The sequence below is a fragment of the Phyllostomus discolor genome, chromosome 7 (genome assembly GCF_004126475.2).
Source record: "Phyllostomus discolor isolate MPI-MPIP mPhyDis1 chromosome 7, mPhyDis1.pri.v3, whole genome shotgun sequence".
NCBI classification, from domain to species: domain Eukaryota; kingdom Metazoa; phylum Chordata; class Mammalia; order Chiroptera; family Phyllostomidae; genus Phyllostomus; species Phyllostomus discolor.
The window spans coordinates 128,501,102-128,516,714 of NC_040909.2; the positions used below are offsets into that span (position 1 = coordinate 128,501,102).

General features: G+C 46.0%; 1 long non-coding RNA gene across 1 annotated transcript; it reads left to right on the forward strand.

Annotated features, from left to right (window-relative positions):
- The first annotated feature begins 3,202 nt into the window (after nt 1–3,202).
- LOC118501783 lies at nt 3,203–12,034 on the forward strand. The gene is made up of 3 exons (XR_004904437.1): nt 3,203–3,399; nt 4,704–4,839; nt 11,944–12,034. It is a non-coding gene; the product is annotated as an uncharacterized LOC118501783 (long non-coding RNA).
- Nucleotides 12,035–15,613: the final 3,579 nt, after the last annotated feature.

Here is a 15,613-nt window from a genome sequence, read left to right on the forward strand (position 1 = left end):
AGGTTTGGTGTCTGGTCAGAGTGCATACAAGAGGCAATCGATCAATGTTTTTCTTTCTGCCTCCCTTCCCTTCTCTCTAAAAATAAATAAAGAAAAAATTAAATAAAATTCCTTTGACTTTCTATTCTCATGACAATATTTTTCTTTCACTTAAAAATGTAATAAGTTGAATATGAATACATGTTGTAAAATTTTAGGCAACAAAAACCTAGTTAACCACTCTATCGTACATCGGCATTCATACACAGATTTTGAAAAACACAAATAAGATTACATTCTGGGCTATTGTGATACTTGCATTCTTCACATACCGTTATATCCACGACAAAGAGATCTTTCTCATTTTTTAAAATTGTTGTACTTGATATGCCCTAGTACAGACACATTGGAGCTGATTTAACCACTTCTTTATTGATGGGTATTTAGATTGTTGACAAGTTTCTGCTATAAACATCTCTGTGAGCATTTTGTCTACATATCCGTGTGCAAAAATATCCTTGTCCATATATCCTTGTGGAGTTGTGGGTTGAAGGTTTGCCTTTGAACTTCTTATAAATGCTTCCAGTTGCCCTGCCCAGAAGTTCAGCCAATCTGTACTCCAGCCTGCAGTGACTGAGGTGCCGTTTCATTATATCCTCAACAACACAGGTTTTCTCAGTCTTTAGAAACTTTGCCAATCTGATGAGGAAGAAATGGAAGCACCAGATTGCTGTTTCAGCGGTTAGTAGGGAGGTGTTTTCATGTGCCTCTTGTTTCAGAAGCATGTTCATGAGAAGGAATAGGACTCGCTTGTTAGCCCAGACTTCCGGGGATCTGTGCTCTAGGAAGATGAAACACACCCTCTAGTTCCCTGCCTCCTGAGATAACCCGGCTCCAGCGAAGCAGAGGCTGGGAAAGGATTTCTCCTTGTATCTGGACCCCTGGGCTCTGCTTTGGCTTTGTTCTGGCTGGAGCAGGATGAGGGATAGTGACAACTGAGTGGGGTGTCTTTTGGGTCCCAAACTCTGGACAAGCGAAAGTGACTTCCAGTTCTCTGCCTTCCAGAACACTACTTCCTCACCCAAGGAAGAGCTCACACCTGTGATTTGGTTCTTCTTTCCGCATTGTCTTGAGTAAGTGCCCTTTACTTTAGTTTTGCCCCTTATTGTATTTACGTTGTGATTATAGTTAAGCCGTTTACATTTGTGTCCTTCATCTTAATCAGAATCCCGTGGATTTATTCATCCCTGCATCTCAAGGCCAAGTGCCATGTCTTCCAGTACTTGTAGTTACCCCATAAACGTCAGTAGACAGGGTTCCTCTCTTCACTTGTAACAGAAGGATCTTTGACTAGAAGTCATGAGAAGGAATAGGACTCGCTTGTTAGCCCAGACTTCCAGGGATCTATGCCGAGTCACTTTCTAAAAGTCATACAGATCTGAAGGGACAGAAAGCGTTAGCTGCCTGAAAATACGTACCTAAATGAGTTTCACAAATACCCTCAAAGAGAAAATAGCTCAAAGAATGGATGTATATGTACATATACATATATATTTAGGTCTATGCATGTTTCCATGTAGACGTGTATACACACACACCTGTATGCACATAGATAGACATATTTTTGGATACATGCATTTTTACGATTTTTGGTTCTTTTATTTTTCTACTAAACACTACATATTCCTGACTTAAGATTTCAGATATTAGAGTAGGTGTACATAAAATAAAAAAGCTTTTTGCTCTCCCCTGACTCCACTACCCCATTTCTAGAGGGGCCCACTGCCCTCCTTTCTGGTATTAGTTTGAATAGATCAATGTTATGCTTACAACCATAAATCTAAATGTCATTTCACTTTCATTTTTTGATTTGTCAATTGGGCAGTATCTTTTGGCATCTTACCTTGATAGCTGAGATTTCACACAGTTACATAACCTACTACAATAGGTCCTCAAACAACATTTTGTTCAATACCATTTCATCATAACATCGATGAGATGCCTCAGGAACTTGACTCCTGTTTACGTCACTTAGCCTGTGGTAAAGCTGGTTTTGTTGTATGGCATTTTGCTTTAAGTCTCAAAGCCTATCAACAGCCTTCCACGAGGACTCACCATCTCTGTCCTGTTCTCTTTTCTTCCCTTCCTCATTCTTGTCTGTTCAGTCATTTCCTGATGATCGCTACCTTCACCGCAGCCAGAAGCAGGATGACAGACTTCAGAAGCAGACCAGGCGAATTCCTGGCGGGCCAGCTCAGTAGATGAAAATGTCAGTGGAGTCCCATTCCCCAACCCTGGGAAGCGCGAGAGGACTGACTGGTTTATGTTTGCTTTGCTTTTCTTTTCTCTGGAAAATCACCTCATCCAAAATATCTTCTTCATCAGACTGTTGCCCACAAACCAAGTTCCAGCATTTAGGTATGCATGCTCTTGCTTCATTAAAATAATTTCCCTTTATTAAAATAGTATCCTTTACTTGCCCGTCTGCCCAGCTCCCAGTGATGATGCCATGTTGCTTCCTGTAGGTGGGCTTTTTAAGGTTTAAACGCATTGTAAGGGAGGGGAATTTAGAACTTGAAAAGATTTCTTAAAAAACTCAACACTATAATCAAGGATCCCATTGTAAAATGAGACAGATATTCAAGTTGGAAAACATAAAAACGAAAGGGTTAGATACATGAAGGTGTAAGGCTTTAGAGCAATTATTTCTGAGTCACGAAACAAAGAGAATCTCCAAGTGCTGAGAGCAAGGTGGCATTTGTTGGGGGATGGTAAGAACCACCTCTCCTTTGGAGACACAGCTGGGCTATGGGCTAGAATCATGCATGTAGCAAGGGAGTGCACAGGGGACTCTGACAGAGATGGCCTGGGTTCGAGCCCAGCTCTTCCATGATTAGCTGTGTGATTTGGGGCAGGTTACTCAGCCTCTTTGTACCTCAGTTTCTTAGAGGGTTCTTGTGAATATTTAAAAGAAATAATGAGTTTATCACAGCACTAATAACATAATGTGTTATTGTTTTTATGCATGTCGTTATTGTTCTCAATACTCTTGAGGCAACTAACACCAATAGTCTATTTCATGTACAATGCAGAGCAAGCTGAAGCAGACCTGAGGTTCAACTGAACTTGGCTATAAAATAGTTTAGTGACAAGGGTATTTACATTACTTATGTGGGCTTTGTTCTACCATCTATTGTGTTCTTGCAGGAAGAAACGGGATTCATAAAAAGGCTGCACTATTTATTGAGTAATGAGCAACTCTGTGTTCAGTTAGAAAATGTATTAACTGAGTGACAGGATGCACTTACCTGTTTCTCTGTGTTAGATGTGTAAGGGGCTGGAGCTGTTCACACACACACACACACACCTGTAGCACTTCCGAGCTCAGACAGAGAGTCTAGATGGCATGAATGAGTCTTGGTAAGTCCTGGGCGATCATTTCAAACTTCTCAATGGTAGATGACCCCAACACATCTCACACGTCCTATTCATTGAATATGAATTATTTTGACTTATCCTGTGGGGACTAAATGAGGAAATGGACGATGGGGCGAATCACCAAAATGGAGAACACGGGTTTTGAGGAGAAGATGATTTCCATGTTTGGTTTTATGCATGCCAAGTCCAGGATGGCCCCAGTGAAGCTGTCTAAAGGCTGGTAGATGCAGGTTCATTCATTGATTCAACAGATGTTTATTTATCACCAGTTATATTCTGTGGAGCTTACATTCCAGGGGAACTCAGGTCAGGACCACAGGTGAGCAGAAGGGCTGGTGTCGGGTTTCGAGGTTCATCCATATGAGGGTGATAATCGGAGCCTCGGGCACAGATTGGACAGCCTGGAAGGGTGTAGACTGGAAGAGAAGAGGGCATTGGGCAGAACACGGGACACACAAGGAGTGAGGAGGAAGAGACAGCAAAGGAATGTGAGGACGAGCCGCCCTCTCCCCTCTGTGGCCTCTTTAGTCCGGAAAGCTGTGGCTGAGACCCGCTTGGAGTGTGTTAAAGGAGAGGCATGCGAGGGGCCCTGGGTTTCCAGACAATAGCTGGTGTGGGGCAAGCTCTTCCAGGTTGCTGTGGTCCTCTTGGATGGATTTCAGCATCAGCCTGCTCCCACTCTCCCTCCTCCCTCCTCCCTTCTTTCCCCCACATTGTGCCTCGCAGAGATGGTCCCCTGTGTCTCCTGCAGCAGATGCTCTGCTCTGTAGCAGCACGTCATCTATCACCAGTAAAAAAATGCCCTGCTTCCTGCCTCTGGGACACCAGCATCACAACATGGCAAGTAGCTGGGGAGGTCCAGACGGAAGATGGCAAAACTGGTGGAATGTAAAAACTGTCTTCACAACATCCCATTTTGGATTCCCTCCTGGCTGCATTCATATCATTTTATCTCTCTCCATACCCCCACAGTACTTGGCGTACCAGTTCTGGAACTACCGGTATTTATTGCTGTGCCGAGGAGGCCCATTGCACAAGCCCTCCTGAAAGAGGACATTGTCCCGATCCCTCTGGCATCTCTGCCCTGGGGAGCTGCAGGCAGAGGAGTAGGCCCAGCTTCCCCTCCTCTCTGCTGCCACTCACACTCCCGGCATCTTAAAACTGGAAAGGAGTTTGGGGGCTGTGTTACTCAGGGTTCTCCAGAGAAACAGAACCAACAGGATGTACACACACAGGTACTTCACACACTGGTAGGCACACACATGCTTCATATATATTTTTTTAAGGAATTGGCTCTTGCAATTATGAAAACTTGGTGAGTCAAAAACCTGCAGGGTGGGCCAGCAGGCTGGACGCCCAGGGGAGACGTGCAGTTCCAGTCCAAAAGCCGTTTTGATGGCAATTTCCTCTGCCTCAGGGGAGGTTGGTCTTTGTTCTATTCAAGCCTTTAACTGATTCAGCGAGGCCCACCCACACGAAGAAGGTCAGTCTGCTTTACTCAGAGTCCCCAGAATCAGTGTTAATCTCATCCAGAAACACCCTCACAGAAACATTCAGAGTAGTGTTTGACCACAAACCCGGGCGCTGTGGTGCAGCCAGGTTGACACATAAAATTTGCTGTCGTGGGAATCATTGAATCCAACCCACTCACTAGACAGATAGGGAAACGGGAGTTCAGGGGGGCTCAGTGGTGCAGCAGTTCGGTGTGTGGGGGTGCGGGCGGAGGTGCAGTCCTTTGGGGTGTCTCCCTGCTGGGGCTGGCTTCACATATCCACATTCACATGTGTTTTATTTCCTTGAATGTGTCCGTGAATTGTGGTGGTCCGATGAACACGTTCTTCCTAGTTACTCATCCCTGGATTGGGTGGGGGCGGGCATGTCTACCGCAGAGAAGGTCAAACCCAGCCGAGTAAGATCTGCCTGTTCCTTTCCAAACTCACAAAGGGAAATGAAGAGCTAAGGGCAATTATTTTGGGAGACCCATTCATCAAGCCTATTTTACAAGAAAGAGAAAGTTTTCTTTTTTAAACTAAAAAAAAAAAAAAAAGAATAGATGGGTCCCAGGTGTTTTCCACATTTTTGAAACGTGCCTAATAATTTCTCTGTCACTGATATAGCTACCCTGTCATCTCTGCTCGTGTGGCTGTCTCCTTACATTCGGAAGGCCTCCCCGGGGGCCCTGCTTCTCTTCTTTGCTCTCTAATTGCCGCCTGAAAATCCCCACCTATAATCCCCAAATCCCCGGCCCACGCACGGTGCATGCCATTCTGTGGCTGTCTGACTACTTCAGATACCAAGGCTCGCTTGGGCTCAGGGAGGTTAGCTGATTGTTCTGGCTGAACGGACCCACCAGCCCTTCAGCCATTTGGCCATTGTATTTCACTGAGCCCGAGGCTCTGCAAGGTGCTGTGGGGCCCTCACTGGGTCAGAAGAGATACTTGCTCCCAGAAACTCACAGCGCAATGAAGAAAACAGCTCATATGCCAGAGACTGTAATAGCTCAAACAGGCTTGCTGGGAACGTGCTCTGTGTGTGTTAGAGTATGTGTGAGTATGAGCGTATATGAGTGTGTGTGTATACGTGGGTGTGATGGGGGAAGTGAATCGGGAAGAGAAGAGGGAGCAGTACGGGGATGGGGGAGGGGAGCGATGTGGCTTCAGAACCTGGTTCAGGGGCCATGGGACTCTCAGGGCCCTGCCTGGTGGTGAGACAAGAGGATTCTGTGTGGACGAGATATTCAGAGTCAGGCAGGCAGCACATTGGCCTGTCTGGGGGAGATTTAAAAGATACTAATGCTTGAGCCCTGTCTAAAGAGTCTCATTGACTTGGGCCAAGCTGCGGATAGGTGATAGACCAGTATCTTTTTAGACTCCCCCTTTGTGATTCTAATGATGACCTGGACTGAGAACTGGACAAATGCATGCTTTTCCAGTCCCTCCTGCCCTGGCCCTCCTCCCCTGTTTTGAGTTCAAGCTGCAAATCTTTCAGCAGACTTCTCGGTGCTGGGTCTCCTTGTTCTCTCTTCCGTGTGACTGAGAGGTCGGATGACCATGTGCATGCGTGCTAGGAAGGCCACCACCTGTTGCTGTAAATCTGGGGTAGTTTCATCATCTCTTTGCCCCACGTATTTTCAGTATCTTGTAACTACATCTGGATGGACGACTTGTGGTTTTCTGCTCCGTGACGACTTGTGCGGTCGCAAGGGGATGGGTACCGTGGGGCTGATGGGAGCTTCGCCCCGAGTATAGGCTGGGTGAGTTTATTTACAGGAAACGATGGTGATGACCTTTGATTGTTATTGACCAGAGCAGGTTTTCACATGTCTCATCTTTCCTTAATTTGTTGTTAGAGAAAGACTTCCAAATAAGTCACTCCTGTGAAGAGCGAGAGAGTTCTAAGTGAACCACTTCAGGAACGTTCCCCTGCATGGGCGCATTAGTGAGGTCGGAGGCTATGGTCAGAAGTCTCCCCAAAGCAATTAGAAATATGCAAAACCTGGGAGAGAAGGGCTTTGTCGATGTAGGTGACAATGCATTAAGGTGGTGGTTCTCAATCTTGGCTGCACACTAGAAGCTTTTAGCGAGCTTAAAAATGGAAATCAAAGAGAACGAGAAATCAGCACTGCAAGGCTACACCTCGGAACAATTGAACGAGAGACGCTGGAACATGAGACCCGACCTCAGTGTTTTTTAAAGCTCCTCAGATGATTCCAATGTGCAGTCAAGGTTAAGTGAAAGGATAAAAGAGGCTTAATAAATAAGAAGGTGCCCCAATAAGTTGCAAGGGAGAAAGAAGAGTAAGAAGTCGAGGTTAAGGAATAGTCATATACAACAGCTTTGGAATGCAAAACAGTCAAACCCAGCCAGTTCCAAGAACTCAGCTTAGCCTGAAGAAACAATGGCCAATCTCCAACATCCTTGCAATCCCCACTTCACGAGCCATGCACATCACGAGGCCCAGGGTACATGTGAGGGCCGAGAATGAGAGCGTCACCCCGCGTCTCCTGAGCCCCTTGGCCCCAGGGAGGAAGGGAGAAAGGACTTTCAGGTCAGTTTGATTCTGTGTGTGTCCAGTCATCCAGAAGGATCAGTGACAAGAGGGTTAGGAAAGTGCCGGTGGGGGTGGGGAGTGTGTGATTGCTCTTCAGGGGTCGGGCTGAGAGGGCCCTGCTCCTGCATTTGCGGTTCTTCAAGGGGAACAGACATAGTGACACAGACTAGCCAGAGCCCATCATCTGAGGTTTTCTGTGAACAGGCGCGGTCCAACTGGGCCGGATGTAGGCACTTGGCTGGGGACACTTTTATAAACTCGTTTTATTTTGTGATAATTGCATACTTGCAAAAGAGTTACAATCATAGTACAAAAACTAGATTCACTAGTTGTTAACTTGAGACCACATTTGCTTTATCACTCCCTCTCTCCCTCTCTCTAGATGTACATGTGCTTTTTTTTGAACCATCGAGGCTCAGAAAACCCTTAACCTCTAAACACTTCACTGTGTATTTCCTGTGGACAAGGTCATTTCCTCACACGACTCTTGAACTGTGGAAATAAACAAAGATCCACCAAGTAAGGAAAGCCAAGGCGATATACTGATCTTGCTATAGCAAAGGAGTTAGCAACCAGCACTTGACATCTGGCAGAGACTCAAAGTCAGGCAGAGGAATGGGGAACCTTTACAGAGGAAGGCATGGAGGGCTTCGGTGGGCCCTGATTGGAGGCTGTTTGACAGGAGGAAGCTGGAGGCAGGCTAACTAGAAGTGGGGGATCCATATGATTGGTTAGGGTTCTTGTTTGACTTTTTCTGGTAGGTCCTAAGATGGAAGCAGGGACAAAAATCAGGGAAGATGTCAGTTACTAATCAAGTTCTGGCTATTTTGGGGCCAATTTTTACAGAAGTTACTGTTTAACTCCCTGGATTGTCATTAAGACAGCACGCTGGCTTCCTCCAAGTCTGGCCGGAGGCAGGCTGGCTACCTGGACTGTTTATTGCAGATCACAGGTGGTTTTTCTGGGGAGGTCGTGGGTCTAAGTTCCATTTTTATACATGGACTGGCCATTGTCCATGTGTATATTCAGTCTCACAGCATAGTGATCAAATTCAGGTTTCACTTTGGGGGTAAAACACTGTTCTCTAACAAACATACTCTCCATATTCAAATTCTGCCAGTTGCCTCAATCATATCCTTCATGGCAATCCTCCCCACTCCAACCTCCACTCCCAACCAGGTCCAAAATGAAGTGGAGGATTGTGCATTGCATTTAGAGGTTATGCCTCTTTAATGTCCTTTAATCTGGAACAGTTGCTTAGCCTTTTTTTTCCTTTCACAACTCTGACGTTTTGTTTGTAGCCACAGCCTTTCCAGGGCTTGCTTCTTGAGTCTTGTCCTAGAATCTCCAGGAACCGTTTGCATGTACGCAGCTCACAGCTCAGGTAACGAGATCATCAACCCTTCAGCGAGGACACAGACAGTCACGTCTCCATGCTGCGCGGAGGAGAATTTGTAAACAGTGTGGCACCCACGGTCATGTTCTCTAGCAGCTAATCCTTTGCAAGGCCAACAGTTTGTGCAACATGTTTTGGTTCCATTTGTGGAAATATGTTGTCTTTCCTTAGCTCGGCTTCCCTCTGCATTTTACATACATACACACTGTTTCCAACCCCCCCCCCCCCACCATTTCTTATCTCTCCTCTCTGCCTCCTCCTGACGCCAGTTTCCTGTCTCTGCAAAGATGCCAGAAACGTTTTCCAGTCCCTGAATGGAGAGGGTTAGGGCACAGTTTCTGCAGGATGGGGTACAGTGGCAGCCATTTGTCCTGGGACAGTTGAACTTGGCCCGTGTTCTTTAAGAACACAGGAACCCAGAGAAGGTTTTGTCTGGGGCCTGAGCAGCTTTGGGGCAGGCTGGCCACTCTGAAAACATTCACTCCGTAGGTGCTTCAGCTGCTGTCAAAGAGCAATTTCTGGGTCTGTCAACAGCCTGGAGTGTAGTTAAAATCTCTGTATCTTCATCCCTCTTAATGCACCTGCGCAATAACAAGTTTTTATTTATAGGGTGTGGACTAAAATAAGCTTGCTCTGTGCAGTGGTTTGGTGTCCAACCGTCCAGCTTAAATCCTGTCCTCACTCTCTAACCACGTGTTGCTGGACAAACTGCTCCACCTCAGGTTCTTCAGCAGGGAAATGGGGCAATATTAGCTGTTTTATAGGCTCAGTGCGAGGATTAAATGTTATGTTAAATAATGGCATCGTGCACAGTGGTTGGCAAGTTAATAAGCCCACACTGAAAATTAATCATTATATTGCTTAAGTGGAAATTCAACACTTGTTTGCTAAAACTCACTTTCGTGACCACTGTGAAAAGAGCGTGGGTTTTGGTGTCACCCATGTGTGGCTTTGAATCCTGGCTGTGCCCATCTCGGCTGGGTGATCACTTCTCTGACCTCAAGGCCCCTTTTCTGTAGAATGGGTTTGATAATCTCACTCTGTCTCTCTCTCTCTCTTTGCAAATGTATCTTGTCCAGTGTGGATTCTTCATAAAGGCAATAGCTACTTATTTTCTTCCTCTCTCCCCTTCCCCCCTTCCTGGCTCCACACCAGGTGAGTCTCACTTCTCAAACAGGTAAGAGAGCAGCTCTACTTTGACCCACATCAGGGCAGTGACAGGGCTAGAATTCCTTAGGGTCGTCCTTATTAGAGTTATTTAAAATTGAATGGGCATCTGCACAGGTCTAAAAATCTCTCACCAGGACAGACTTCCTTTGCAGTTGTTCTTTAGGTCAGGCCAAGAAAAGCAGGTGAACTAGGAAAAATTAGCTTTTAGTGCATTTTCTGTACCTTCCTTTCCTTTTGATGCCTACAGAATTAGGTCCAGAGTCTTCTGCTTCCTGCTGGTCCCTCAGGCTTCCCACCAGACTCCTCTCTTCCCCTAGGAAACCTCCACCTTCCAGATCTTCCCCTGCTCATCACCCTGCTTGACTTGCTCATCCTCTGTGGCCTCCTTCAGGGCCTGTGGGGAAGTGGGCAGGCTAAGCCTGTAGGCTCATTGGAGCTAAGGGGCAATGGGTAAGAGTTGACTAATATGTCTTTTCAGGGAATTTATTTCTGTTTTAAGCAGAGGACTTCAATCTTGGAATGCTAGACATTTTAGGATAAAGAGGATTTCCAAGGTGTTTCCTCCTCATTTTGCTGTTTAAGTGAAGCCCTACTGGTTCTCAGCAGGCCCTGGGCTGGCAGTCAGGTCTCCTGGTTTCCGGTGCAGATTTCTTCCTGTGAAAATGCAGTCACCCTGGGGACCTGGGGCCCCAGGGGAGGCAAGCCGGGAAGACAGCTTTGGTCTGAAGGACTGATGCAGAGCCCCCTTCTCCTCCATAAGGGCCCTGGGCTGAGGGCTCTCATGTGCCCTGAATGTCAGCCACTTTCCCAGCTGTGCCAGTAATGGCTTGGGAAGATGAGTTTCAGATTTCCATTTTTTTTTTATTTAAATGGAAATCTGAAACTCAGATTTTAAATTTTTTAAATTTTACTTTGGGGTGGTTTTATTTCCCAGATTTTAAAAAAATACCTTTTGTTCATTTGCCCAGGGAGAAATAAATAGATCCTGAGTTATAGGAAAGGCAATTTGTATTCCAAGTCCGGGCACACTCAGTAATGCCCACATTAAGAATGTACTCTCCTTTCCCTAATACCTGAGCTCTTCTCAAGGGACCCAAGCAAGTGCTGGGGGTTGGCTGGGCCTCTACGCACACCTGGAAAAAAGGGGCTTCATACCCTCTCATTGGAACTTTACCTACTAGTTGCCCCGAGGGACTGTTTTCATGAGGTCCCCATGAATGGCGAGACTGGAGCATGAAAGATAACAATAAAATCATCCCCTATTAGTGCTATGGAAGGAATGAATCATCAGACTGGAGAGGGGCCAGAGAGAATGGAAATCGGGAAGGGTGTGTTTAGATGGAGGAGGTGGGTTGGCGGAAGAAAGAGGGAAGAAAAAAGAGAGAGAATGCTTTCGGAGCTTTCAGGCACTTGCTGCGTAAGCCACTTCTAGGCGGGGAACAACCGAGGCACAGAAGGGCAACATGGAGGAAGGCAGAGGGTAAAGTAAGGAGGGAGGTGTTACTAAAAACAGAGCTGGGAGAAGGTTGTTGAAATAAGTTTCACCTGCTCTCCAGGTCCGCTAGCCCTGTCATGTTTGTGAAGTCCTCTGTGCCCTGGCTGGTGTGGCTCAGCGGGTTGAGCACCGACTGCTCGATTCCCAGTCAGGGTGCACACCCGAGTTGCGGGCCAGATCCCCAAAGGCAACCAATGGACATTTCTCTCCCTCTTTCTTCCTCCCATCCCCTCTCTCTAAAAAAAATAAATAAAATCTTTTTTAAAAAGTCCTCTTTGAGCTCTATCAAATATCCGCTTATAGAGTACTTGCCCCTTTGGACTGGCTGGGGGAAGAGGTGACTATTCTTCCAATTTAACATCCAGAGATGTTTTTCCATCTTTTTTTTCTTGTTCCCAAATAAACCTTCAAGCAGGAAAGAACACACAGACCTTGACCCGACTCACGTCTAACTAAAGCCGGACTGTGGGAGTCCGGTGTCCGTAAATCAGCTTTCCCATCGGAACTCCTCAAAGAAAGCCTCCCCCCGACGCAGGCACCTCTGCCAGGGGTCACGCACATGGAGCAGCCCTTGGAAAGTCTGTCTGCAGATAAGGGCCGTCCGTCCCAGCCGGCCTGTCTTACGGAGAGAATCCTGTTGTCTGTGATGGAATCCAGAAGAATCCCCAAGGCGGCCGATGAGATGTGCCTGTTGGAGGAAAAAAATATATATATAACAAGGATTAAAACACATTTCACACTGTGGTTTAAAAAGGTCTCTAATCTTGAGATCTAGATATTTCAGGATGCTAAAATTAGGAAGATGGTTAAGTCTTCAAGTTCATTTTAGAGGGAACTGCAGGTTGATGAGGATTCAAGCACCCCCCCCCCCCCCCCCCCCCCCCCCCCCCCCCCCCGTCTCCCTCACTCCCTCACTGTTTTTTTTTTTATTGACATGAGCTTTCTTAACCTTAAGGTCCAACCAGATTTTAGGCTATACATAGCTGACGCTGGATCGTCAGGGCTTCACGTCCAGGGCAGTCTGGGGACACGGGGTGAGGGTAGGTCCAAGTGTATGTGTGTGCTGGTTCTCCACCTTGTGCCTCCAAATCACAGTTTTAGTCTGTGAAATCAGAATCACCTGGGATGCCGGCTCAAAATGTTTGGTTAAAACATTCCTAGGCTCTCCTCAATCTGACTGGACCAGGCTGGGGGAAGGGTGGAAGCCTAAAACTTTACCTTTTATACAGTTTCTCCATGTGATTTCTAATGCACACCCATGGTCACTTTACAGAGACTTAGCTCCTAAAATTTCCAATATCTTTTTACCTCCAACCTAAATTTTAAATGCCGAAGAAAGGCTGTGATTGGCTTCATGTTTCAACTCTCTGTTGCAAATGGCAAATTGGCTTCAAAGTTGGCGACTTAAACAATTTTGTTTTATCTCCTGATGTGTGGGTCAGGAACTGGGGCGGGGCTCAGCTGGGTAACGCGCACAGCATCAGCCGGTGCTGCTGACGTGGGGCGGAAGGATCCACGTGACTCTCAGGCTGTTCCTGGATGTCAGCTGGGAGCTCAGCCAGACCATCAGTGGGGAGTCCCCAGTTCCTGTCCACATGAGGGGGGCCCTCCCAGGTGCTGTGTGGCCTCCTGGGGCACTGCAGCTGGGTTCCAAAAGGAAGTGTTTGGCGGGTTCAGGTCGGAAGTCGCAAAGCTTCTTCTGACTTAGCCTCAGAAGTCAGGCGATGTTATTTCTGCGTATACCGTTGGTCTGGAAAGTCACCAAGACCAGCCTAGATTTAAGCACAGGGGAAACAGAATTCACCTCTTGCTGTGAGGAGTGGCACATGCTTAGAGGGAGAAAGAAATCAGTGAGTTGCAGACTTCTCATTGCGTCCTCACACAGTGGGAGGGGCCTAGGGAGCTCCGGGGGTCATAAGCTCTGCCCTCAGGACCTAATCCCCTCCCCAAGGCCACCCTCTAATGCCGCCACGTGGCAGTTAGGATTTCAACGTATGGATTTAAAGGGGCTGGGCGGTGGCACAGACATTCAGACCAACACAGGGTTATAATCCCTTTGTTCTGGGTTATTTTACTTGGCAAAATGAAAGGAGTCTTACTTCCACATTCCTACCTTCTTAGACTTTTCTTCCAACCAAAGAGAACTCTTCTCCAACTTGTCCGTGGTGGAGACTCCAATGATGCTGAACTTCTTAAGTAAAAAAATAAAGTAAAGGTCCTCTACTTAACCAATTACTAAGAATAGACTATGAAGCAGGATAAGGGGCAGCGGACTTTTAACTTGGGAGCATGAGTTTGGGATCGTCAGATTAAACCCTGTAGCAGATATTCGTTGTTCTTCAGTTGTTCGGGATCCATTTCTCCTTCTCTTGGTAACAACAGTTTATTTACTTCTGGGTAATCACGTTTCCCGTGCTAAGTGCTGTCTTGGTTGAATCAAGGTGCCTTGCCCTGCCCTCCCCAAGGTCAGATCTATGACCTAAGCTAGGGCACTCTAACCCAAGGACCAAGGGTGGACAGGCTGTTGAAACGGACTCATCCCAGTGATGGTGCCCTGCGTGACCTCCTGTTGCATGATGCTCTGGGGACTCTCTGGTCTCTGCCCATTTCGAGCCAGATTTCCCAACCTTTCCTTTAATTCTATGAGCTTCCTGGCATTCTTTCAATACTTCTCTTTTGAATTAAAATTAGTCAAATTCTATTGCTTACAACCAAAGACCCTAAATGATGCAACTATATAGTAATAATAAGCATGTGAAGAAATATCCCAAGAAATAGAAATAAAAATATTTATAGACACTAGTTTATAAAATTAATAGAGATTTAAACAGTGATAATACTCATTGTATCAAGGGTTTAGTGAGACAGACACCATGAAATTTCACTGAGATTGTTCATTGATGTTTCCTTCCTGGAAATTGTCTTTTGTAATATGTGTCTAGAGGACTTAAAAAGTTCACATCTTTTGATCTAACAACTCTGTTTCTAGGCATTTACTCCAACAGAAGAACAGGTGAAGATAGATTTATGTAGAAAGTGTTCAGCGTTATTCATAGTAACAAGAAATTGGAAATTTACTTAAATACCTGATATACTAGGAGGATGGTCAAGTAAATTACAGAGGTGGTGTCATGTCATAGTTGAAAGCATGGGCTCTGAAGCGGGTCAGCCTGGCTTCATGTCCTGTTCTGCATCTAGTCAGCTATGTAACCACGGACCAGTTGCTCTGACGCTCATCAAAATATCAACAAAATGATCTTACCCGATTGTGGGAGCCAGTGTTCTATGATGGCCCCCACTGATACCCGCTTTCTGATATTCACGTGCTTGTGTAGTTCCCTCCCACACTGGAGAGGCTGGCCTAGGGAACCAGGAGAATATTGTGAAAGTGATGGGCTGCGACTTCCGAGTCTAGCTATAAAACATATCTGGGCTTCCATATCGCTCTTTTTTGGATCACTTGCTCTGGGGTTGCCATGTTGGTAGGGCACACGACTAGCCCTATGGGAATGTCCGTGTGACAGGGAACTGAGTGAGCATCTTGGAAGTGGATCCTTCAGCCTCAGTCAAACCTTCAGGTAAAACATGCTGAATAACTGGCTACACCTTGACTGTAACCTCATGAGTGACGGTTAGCAAGAACCACTCAACTGAGCCACGCCCATAGCTCGGACCCAGAGAAACTGTGTGAGATAATAACTGTTTATCGTTATTTCAGGCCACTGAGTTTTGGAGTAATTTGTTATGCGGCAGTAGATAGCAGGCCATTTAACTTCTCCGTGCTTCAGTGTATTCATTTGTTAAATTGGGACAATACTGCTTGCTCTAGCTTTTTGCACAGAGCAAATAAGGCAATTAAAGGTTTACAGGTCTACCGTCCTTATATAACATCTTAGAAGCGAGATATGCTTTGGTCTTAAAAGTTTTCAGCTTTTATTAAAGCAGTAAAATACAGTACATTCTGATACATTCCATCGGAGTCTAATTCAGCAGCTCATTATTAAATGGTAATACTTCTGAATCAAAACATAGGAGTTTGCTCCCCCAAGGAAGACTAATAAAGACTAAAAACATTCTCATGTCAA